Here is an 8,941-nt window from a genome sequence, read left to right on the forward strand (position 1 = left end):
ACAGTTTTTATTGTTTTATTTTTTTTTTTATTATTGATGCAGTGCATCAATAAATGAAGCATTAAATGAGTTAATCAATTCTAGTATAACTTCACATAATTCAAAAATAAAATGAGACCAAACTTTTATTTATGCGTTTTAAATATGTTTTAAGTAATATAACTGCTAAGGTATTGGCAAACATAACATCCAGTTGTGTTTTAATTATGTTTTAATTAAGTCCTTTTTCAGACATTTTTTAAATAAAGTTATTACTAAATTCCTTCATCTTGAAACTGTAATTAATTGACAGTCATGCAGCTGTGATCATCAATATTAGTTGATAACAAATCTTCTCCCGTCTAATCAAAGATCCAACTTTTATATGTGTTTTGAAAAACCTAATTCAAACATGTTCATTTCATATCACATCAAGCCTTTAAGTGGTAGAAACGTCTCATCCTGTTTAACTACCATAGACGGGTAAAACTTAAGATGCAAAAATGCCAAAGAGTCAGAAATGTCAGTAGTGAAGGGAAGTAAACCTAAATTTTGTTAAATTAGTTGGCCAGGAGACAAAACCCAGATGTGTTTAGCATGTTTTAAACTTTTAATCTGCAAAGAAACATGCAATGGCTACCTGTTGGAAGGACAAACGATGACTTGCTGGAGCTGCTGACGCCGGGCTCCACCTGCTCCTCTCAGCCTCCAACTTTTTGCTTTTCCCAGATCAGTTTTATCGCTCCTCCTGCTGTTTCTCTCAGTCCAGCCTGGTCTCTGCTCTGCATTCCTCAATGTATTTCCCCCAGCGTGCCATAAATGGTCCCGACAGGAACTCTTCTGAAAAGGACCAACCTATAGAGCCGCTCAGTTTAGCAGCATCCACTCCGGCTCGGAGAGCAGAGTGGCAGAGGAGTGAGACCGGGAGGGAGAGGTGGACAGAGCTGAGGAGGCGTAGGAGGTGAAACCAAAGGATTAGGACAGCTTGTTTATTGCAGTCCTTCCTCTTTAAGAGTGATTGGCAGCCGTTTTCTGCTCAACTAACTGCTTTAAATGTCCTTTAGAGTCAAATGAAAGACTTTTGCTGATGTAATTTTGGTTGTTTCAGAGGGAAATAATTATTAAGTTTTCACTAAGCACAGTCAGCCTTTTTGCGCCGAGATGAAGAAAGGAAACGCAACATATCCAAAGAAATACATGTGTATTATTAATGAACACTTAAAATCTTAATAAAAGGGTAATGTTTATAATTGCATGTAATTTCTCTTTCTCCACTTTATATCTGATTTTAAAAAAGTAAACAAATTGTGCTTATTGTTCAATTTAGCAAGATGTTGAAGTAAAATGTAACATTTTCTAACATCTAAATTAATTAGGAAGTTTAGGAATGAATGAAAACCCTGAAAAAGATGGGTGAAAATTCAGTATTAATCATCTTTTATTTCAGTGCCAAACTGTAAATTAAAATAATTAGCATAATTTATTTAGTAAAAATATTCCACAAGAAATATTTTTCTAGACAAACTAATTGTTTCCCCTTGAACAACACCTATAAAATCATTGTTATTGAAGCATTTTTAAATGTATATTATGCTTTGTAAGTGTCATGAAGAATGTTTAATTAGTAGTTAATGACTGCCTGTTTTTCTGGGGTATAAATTTAGAAGGCATCCTTTACCTGCTCCTCAAAATGGAAGTCATGTATGTGTGATGCTTTTTGGCTTCACTCCCACATTTGCCCATATTTACAGTCAGAGTAATGATAGAAAAAGATAAAAACAACTTGAACTCTGACAAATTATGTTGGACAAAGACATAAGTTTATCCTGCCACCATGTAGCAGGACTGAAGGCGGACAATCTCCAGAGTTCACTGTTGGACAACTGCAAGTATTCTTTCATTTTATTGTTTACTATTTTATTATTTACTATTTTATTTTATTCTATTTATTATTTATGCTACTGTAGATTTAATTCCAACACTTTCGTGCATCATGAATTATGATCCTTTGTGTCAGAATTTTTTCCAAAGCATTTTTGATTTTCTTAAGGCATAAAAAATGTGGGAAAATAATTTGTAAAAATAAAATTCTAGATTTTTTTTACTAGGCAATCAGTTGTAATTTTCTCCAAAGGCAAAGTTGTTATTTGGAAAATACATCAGTAGTGTTGGTCTTTAGGGGTTACTTGATGTCACAATATGTTTTTATTTTTTATTTTTTTGTACTTGCAAGCATCCTCTAGAAGGATGGACTGACTGGGTTGGTTGGCATGCCTTTTTGTCTGTCTACAATGTTGGATTTAGCAAAAAAAAATGTCTTGCAATTGCAGTGGATGGCCAGTAGTTGGTAGTGTATTCCACTTCAGTGGTCTGCTTGCATTTGTAACATAAAAATCTACAAGAAGCACAAGAAAATGGCTTTTAGGTAGCTGTCCACTGTAGTGACCGCTATGCATGAAAGGGTTAAAGCTTCTTACACATTTCCACCAAGTGCAAATGAATTTTTTTTGTCAATGTGGATGAACATATAGGAGTTGCATTAATTTAATTAGTTAAATAAAGCAAGTGATAGCCAATGTGTGCTTTTATTTATTTAGTTTTGAAATATTATTACATGAGACACTTTCACAGCCTCTAAAACTACTAAAACTTTTAAGAGGCGACCCCTGCATCACCCTTTACAATGTTATCCATCTGTCCATTCACAGAGTTTCACTGCTTATGTTAAGCAATGAAACAGTCGTGTTTTTGCACTGTGGGGGGGAAGGTGGAGTATCCAGAGAGAGAACCAGTACATGTATGGGAAGAACAAGCAAAACCTTTGCCTAAGAGGGAACCCAAACCCAAAGGTGTGATTTATGCAAACCAGGAGGTTCTGACAGAGGAGAGTTGTTTTTTTTTTTTTTTATATACTTGTAGGGTTTCTGATTTGTATCGTTCTTCATGGACTCTCTCTTCCACTGTAGATCGCAGTGTGGATTTGAGGTTCAGCTGTCATCTGAGTAATACCAACAACAAACCTTAGTAAAGATATTTACTAAAACATAATTACGTCCTTCCATATGTGGGTCAATGGAGACCCTGCAGGTGTAGGGCGTGGGGAACAAATTGATTGCACAAGCAGGTTATTATTGATTCAGTGGAAAGGTATCAACTTCCAGATGGCAGGAGGTTAAACAGCTTATGGGCTGGAAGAGAGTGATCTCTCACGATAGCGAGCGATTCCTCGTTGCATCTCTCTTTAGGAAATAGCCTCTAAGTTGTTACGTAGATCCCGATGACTCTAGGTATTGCAGAGCACGATGAACCTCTCGCCAACCATAAACCAGCTTAACATGCAGGTTTTTGAGGGCAAAATGAAAATGGAGAACGTAAAGAAAGCCAAGAGGGTAAAATAAATCATCTGTTTAAAATTAAATTTGAATCAGTACTTATAGTTTCTTTTCAAACTAACATATAATTGCTTATATACTTTAAAGTTGACCTGGAGCAGTTCATTTTGTGTCAGCAGCATATGAGAAACACAGGTTGATGTAAAAATAGATACACAGGACATGACGTATTTTCCATGAAAAAGGGAAGTTATTCAAAATAAATACGTCGTATGTCTGGTTTTGCCTCCAGATCAGTTTGTCTCCTCATAAATTCATACTCTCATTTTCAGCCTATCTTCATCTCCATGCCAGCAAATCACGGCCAGAGCTGAGGAGCAACTTCCTGTCCTAGAAATGAACTGGAGACAAATAATCCTTCACTTCTGTGCTCACTTACATGCAAACATGTCCAGACACTCACACAGCACATTTATGCACATGAGCAGGTGCAATACATGCAAACACAAGGTGCATGCAGAAGCTGAAAGAGTTTTCTGTAAAGTTTCCGGTCCACTGTGCAACTTAGCTATGACACTACAAAGCAACTAAACCTGGCATTTCAATTTTGTTTTTGTTTAAGAAAAATACCAGCTGTAACATTTTAAACAAAATGTCCCAAAGTCCAGCCCCCGACAATTTGTGCACATAATACAAGACAAATCTGTAAAGCCATGAAACTGTGAAGAGAAGCACCAAAAAAAACTTTTTGTTTGTGTCTATATCTATGTATTTCTTACACATATCCACAGTTTCCACCATGCATACAGACCAGCTGATCCGAACATATAATCGCTGTCATATAACTCTGAATAGGTGGGAACTATTGGAACAAAAATAGCTCCCAGTTGAGCGTTACCATAGTGTCACTCTGGATCCACACCTCTGACCTTTTCAAATGTTTGTCAGGCTGATGAGAAATATATATAAAAAATCACACACTGCGCAAAGTTTGGTGAATTTGCTTACTGTGAAGCTACTGTGAGGAATAAAAACACCCGTGGAGCTGGAAAGAAGGGAGAGTTTCAGACCTCCTTAGTCCTCTCTGCAGGATGCTTTGGCAGGTCAACTCTAAATTTCACCCCCCCCCCCCTCCCACCCCCAACCCGGCACGGATAACACACCTAAAATCTCTCACCCAAACAGTGGTGGAGCTTTGTGGTTAATTTTAGCCTGCAGATTTTGATAAAGAGGAGACCTGTGCGTTCATGAGAAGCTCACGCAAAGAAAAACAAGAACAGGTACAAGGAAACTACTGCAAACAAGCTCCAAAATCAAATGTTTAGCCATTGTTGAAGCCGCTGAATTATTGAAATACATCATATTTGGACACTAATGCTGTCGATTTATAGCTTAAGGTTAATTCAAAATGTGTTTTTTATATATATTGTGAGGGGATGTTGTTGCAACAAAAGAGCAAGGATAGAAACTGTAACATTACACTGCTTATTATATGCCTGAAATTTCTCTTTGAAATTTGAAAAGTGAATATAAGAATAAACGTATTTAAAGATGCTTCCCATTTAAATCTCTCATTTATTGAAAAATTCCTCTCCTTTTTCAACAAGCCTGTGCAGCACCATGATGCTCATCGCTCATATTTTTCTTGAAAACATTTTCGTCCTTCCAAGGTTTCCCAGTTATCTTAATTGAGCATAAATTGGTTAAGAAGGAGCAGTGTAGTTGTCAAGCTGCTTAGTTTTATCAGATGACAAAGTTAAGTCCTGCTGATCCTATTAGAGGTAAAAGCAGCTAACGTGTAAATGCACAGTGTCAGCTTAGTGGGGAGGGAGCAGAGGTAGGGAGGGCAAGTTCATGTGACCGTAAGATGTCTGTCATTGACTTACACACACACACACACACACACACCCCCACACACACACACACACACGCGCGCACACATACGCACACGTAGCTCTGTTTTGATTGGCTCTTCTCAGATTCAGTTTTCCACAAACTGTTTAGGATGCCTGGTGACATTATGCTTGGAAGTCAGCATCGTTTAAACTCGTTCCTGCATATCTATCAAATAAACTGATATTAGTATCAATGTTTTTATATCTAAACATTAAGAAGCAACTTTTCCCATTTTTTCCTATATCCTCTCTTCAGCTGCATCGTCTGTTGTGTCTGAAATGCTGCCAGCTGGAGCCTCTCAGAAAGATGCAAGGATCTCTCAGAAGGCTTTGCTCCGTTTAGCCTCATTTCTGATCAAACTGCTTCACAGTTTGATTTTCATTCCTGAGATTCTCCTTCCCCAAAGGGAGAGCATGAGAACAGAATGAGAATGACTCAAAAATGTCCATGTGGCAAGCAAATATATTTATATAAAGTTCAGTTTATCAAGAAATACTTGTTTTTATTCAGAATAATCTCTTGATTGCTTTTAAGTTAGACTTTTCAACCCCGTCACAGTCATAAAAATCTTTTTATTTTATTTTTAAATATGGTTAAGTCCTAATTAATTCGTGCCTCTGGCATTTTTAGATTGAAAATTATTTCATTTTATTTACTTTATTTTGTAGATTTAAGGTCCAGAGACGATTAGTCTTTGCTAATGTTTCCATGTTTCCGTTTGTATTTTGATCATTTTAGGTGATGAACTCAAAGGTTTTGCAGTTGGAAGGTCTCATCATCATCACTCTATGGAAGTAATCTTCAGTTTCCTCCAGTAGATTTAAGTGGGGTCTCTGGCTGAGCCACTCAAAAAAACTGATCTTACTTCCAGTCTGGAGAAAATGGTAAAAGTAAAATATTACTTTAAAGAAATCTTTTTTTTTTTCCCTCCGGAATTGTTTTTTTTTCCGTTATCTCACTTTAAACTTTAGTTCAGTTAAAATAATCTGATAACTTTTCTAAAGAAATTAACCTGCAGTTTTGTCCGTCTGTGGAGAGAGAGAGGGAGTGAGTCAAAGTGTTATTTGAAGATTTTAGGTCATTTATTTGAAAAATTTTCAGAGTATTTATGTTTGATATGTGCAGCTCTCCTTCTAGACATGTCCGATTCACTTAATGAAAAGCATGATTGTCTCACACAAATTTTGAGAAATTTTATATGTACTTTAGATTATAAAAAGTGAAAAGATTATGATCAGAGAAAACTACAACACCTCTCGCATGTTTTCTTCTTCTTCTTCTTCTTCTTCTTCTTCTTCTTCTTCTTCTTCTTCTTCTTCTTCTTCTTCTTCTCTTGTGTCTTCTTTAGAACCAGCTCACTGAAACGCTGACATCTTCAAAAACAGTTGGCTTCTTCTAATGATAATTAAAACTACAAGATTATTGCCAAATTTAATTTAAGACTAAAGGTTGACCAGTTTATTTGTGGCGTCAAATTCACAATTTACTGCTTCTTTAGTCAAAGCCAAAAGTTTGATGTCGTCCTTTGGATGTTTCCAAATCTTTTTAATGTGTTTCTTTATAAAACACGTTGAATTTCAGTGGAACGTATTTGCATTCTCAGAGAAAATGAAGTGATGTAAAAATCCTTCCGTAAAAATTTTTGTTTGCGATTTAAACTCGCTTCTCTCAATGTAGAACTACTCAATTATCTGTAACCACGGAGCGTTTAAACTGTCCTGGAATCGAAGCACGTCCACTACAGCCGCCATTATTTTGATAATTAAGACAATCAGCACCTTTGTCAAACAAGCGCCTCCACTGTCAGATAGGACCCGAGAAACAGACAGCAGCTCTTAAGCTAATTCCAATAATTGAATTACACCTACCTATCAGCAGGTAAACCTTCACACTAAACTGCGGGAGCATGTGTAGTCTCATTTATTGTGTAAACTGATATAAGCGCTGTCACGCAGAAAAGAGCCGGCTCCCTTTTCTGTCACTAGAAGTTCATTTCTTTCAGAACAAATCTGTCATTTTTGACTCAGATTATTGTACTTCTTGTTTGACTAAATAAATAAATAAAACAGTAACGTTTGATTTATTTTGCTGTTCGTCTTTTTAAAGTACCCTTTAATCATCCATTACTTCAAGGCTTTTAAAATGGTGCAAAGGTTTCCAGATTGCTCCAAAACGCCTGACAGCATTCACTGAAGTTGTCCTGGTTTAAACCAACTGAATGAGATGTCAATGAGAGCAAATGGACAAAAACACAACACCGTGTTTAAAGACCGCAATTTTGAGCTTTTTGTGTTTCCTTCTTGAAAATATTTAAAACACACACCGCAACTTTGTACCAGAGAACTAAAAAAAACCAAAAAAACCCCCAAAAAAACAGCCTATTTGTATTATTTCAAGTGGAGATATTCTGCTATGGATCTGTTCTTCGACATCCTTCCAAAGTCATAGCGTAAAGTTTGAACTCTGCTGGATTTGACCTACTTACATGCTGCAGATTTGCATTATGTGCTACACGAAGCTCTTTGCTCATGTGGTTACATTATAGATCCACCACATCATTATGATAGTGGTGTAAGTCTATGCAAACTTTGAGCCCCGAACCTTTTGTGGGGAAGCAACTATGATACCATCACAGGCCTACGGTGATGCTAACAAAGCTAAAACAGGAAATGTGAAATCTGATCTAATGTCAGACAGGAAGGAAAAAAAGGTCTTATCTTTTTAAGCAGTAAATTTCATAATAAATTCACATTTATACACTTAGATTAAAAAAAGAAACAGTGATGTTTTCCCGCCCCTATAACCAACAAACCAATAAAAGAAGTGAAAAGATAAACTATTAAAGTGAAAAGTGCATGTAAACTTCTGACAACTGCTGTGTGTGTTTTGATTTTTGTTTAAATTCATTCACTGAGAATTAACAGTCATCACGTTTATTTTTATTTATTTATTTATTTATTTATTTATTTATTTATTTTTGCTTTAGTATCTACAAATGTGAATGAAACAAACAGAAATGTAAATTGCTTTTAAGATACTCCCAGTGGGGCTTTAGGTTTGCAAGCCCATTAAGAAATGGATGGGTATTATAACCAATATTTTCTAATCCATGCAACACTCAAGCACACAAAAACATCTGGTTGCGCACTGTTGGGATTTTTGCTTTTAACGGGCTAAATCCTTCTGGAAAGAAAAACATCACCATCCAGCGAGGAGTTGATACCTGGAAGATGCCGCCTTCTAGGAAGAGCATCTTGGTTCTGATGCTTAAATTGGCTCAGACATCCAGTTTCTGACCTGATCTGAACCCACCAAAATCTACTTAAACCATACCAAGATAAACCCTATAGGTTAGGCCAAACCATTCATTTACACACTGCTGCACACGCTGCCAGGTGCAGCAACAGCAGAGCTCCACTTGGACTTTATACACAGAGTAACGTGAGATAATTTGAGACATTTTGCTTCGGAAACAGAGTTTGCATGTTTGCATGTTTTGACTCTGCATCACTAATTGAGTTTAACTCAGTTTAGATTTCAACTTGCGTGTGTTTTGTTTTAGACCAGCTTGGAGATGCGACGCACAGACGGAAAAAACTAAAATCCTGCACGTTTTGCAGACATAGCCAGAAATGACGAAGTGGCAGCTTGTTTATCAGGGTCTTCCATCCACTCTCCAGGATCAGGTGAAAGCAACAAGTGATCGGTCATTGTCTGCTCAGGCCTGCTGCTGC

Source organism: Poecilia mexicana, unplaced genomic scaffold (assembly GCF_051168715.1).
Source record: "Poecilia mexicana isolate PSO_F unplaced genomic scaffold, ASM5116871v1 scaffold_4, whole genome shotgun sequence".
Lineage (NCBI taxonomy): Eukaryota > Metazoa > Chordata > Actinopteri > Cyprinodontiformes > Poeciliidae > Poecilia > Poecilia mexicana.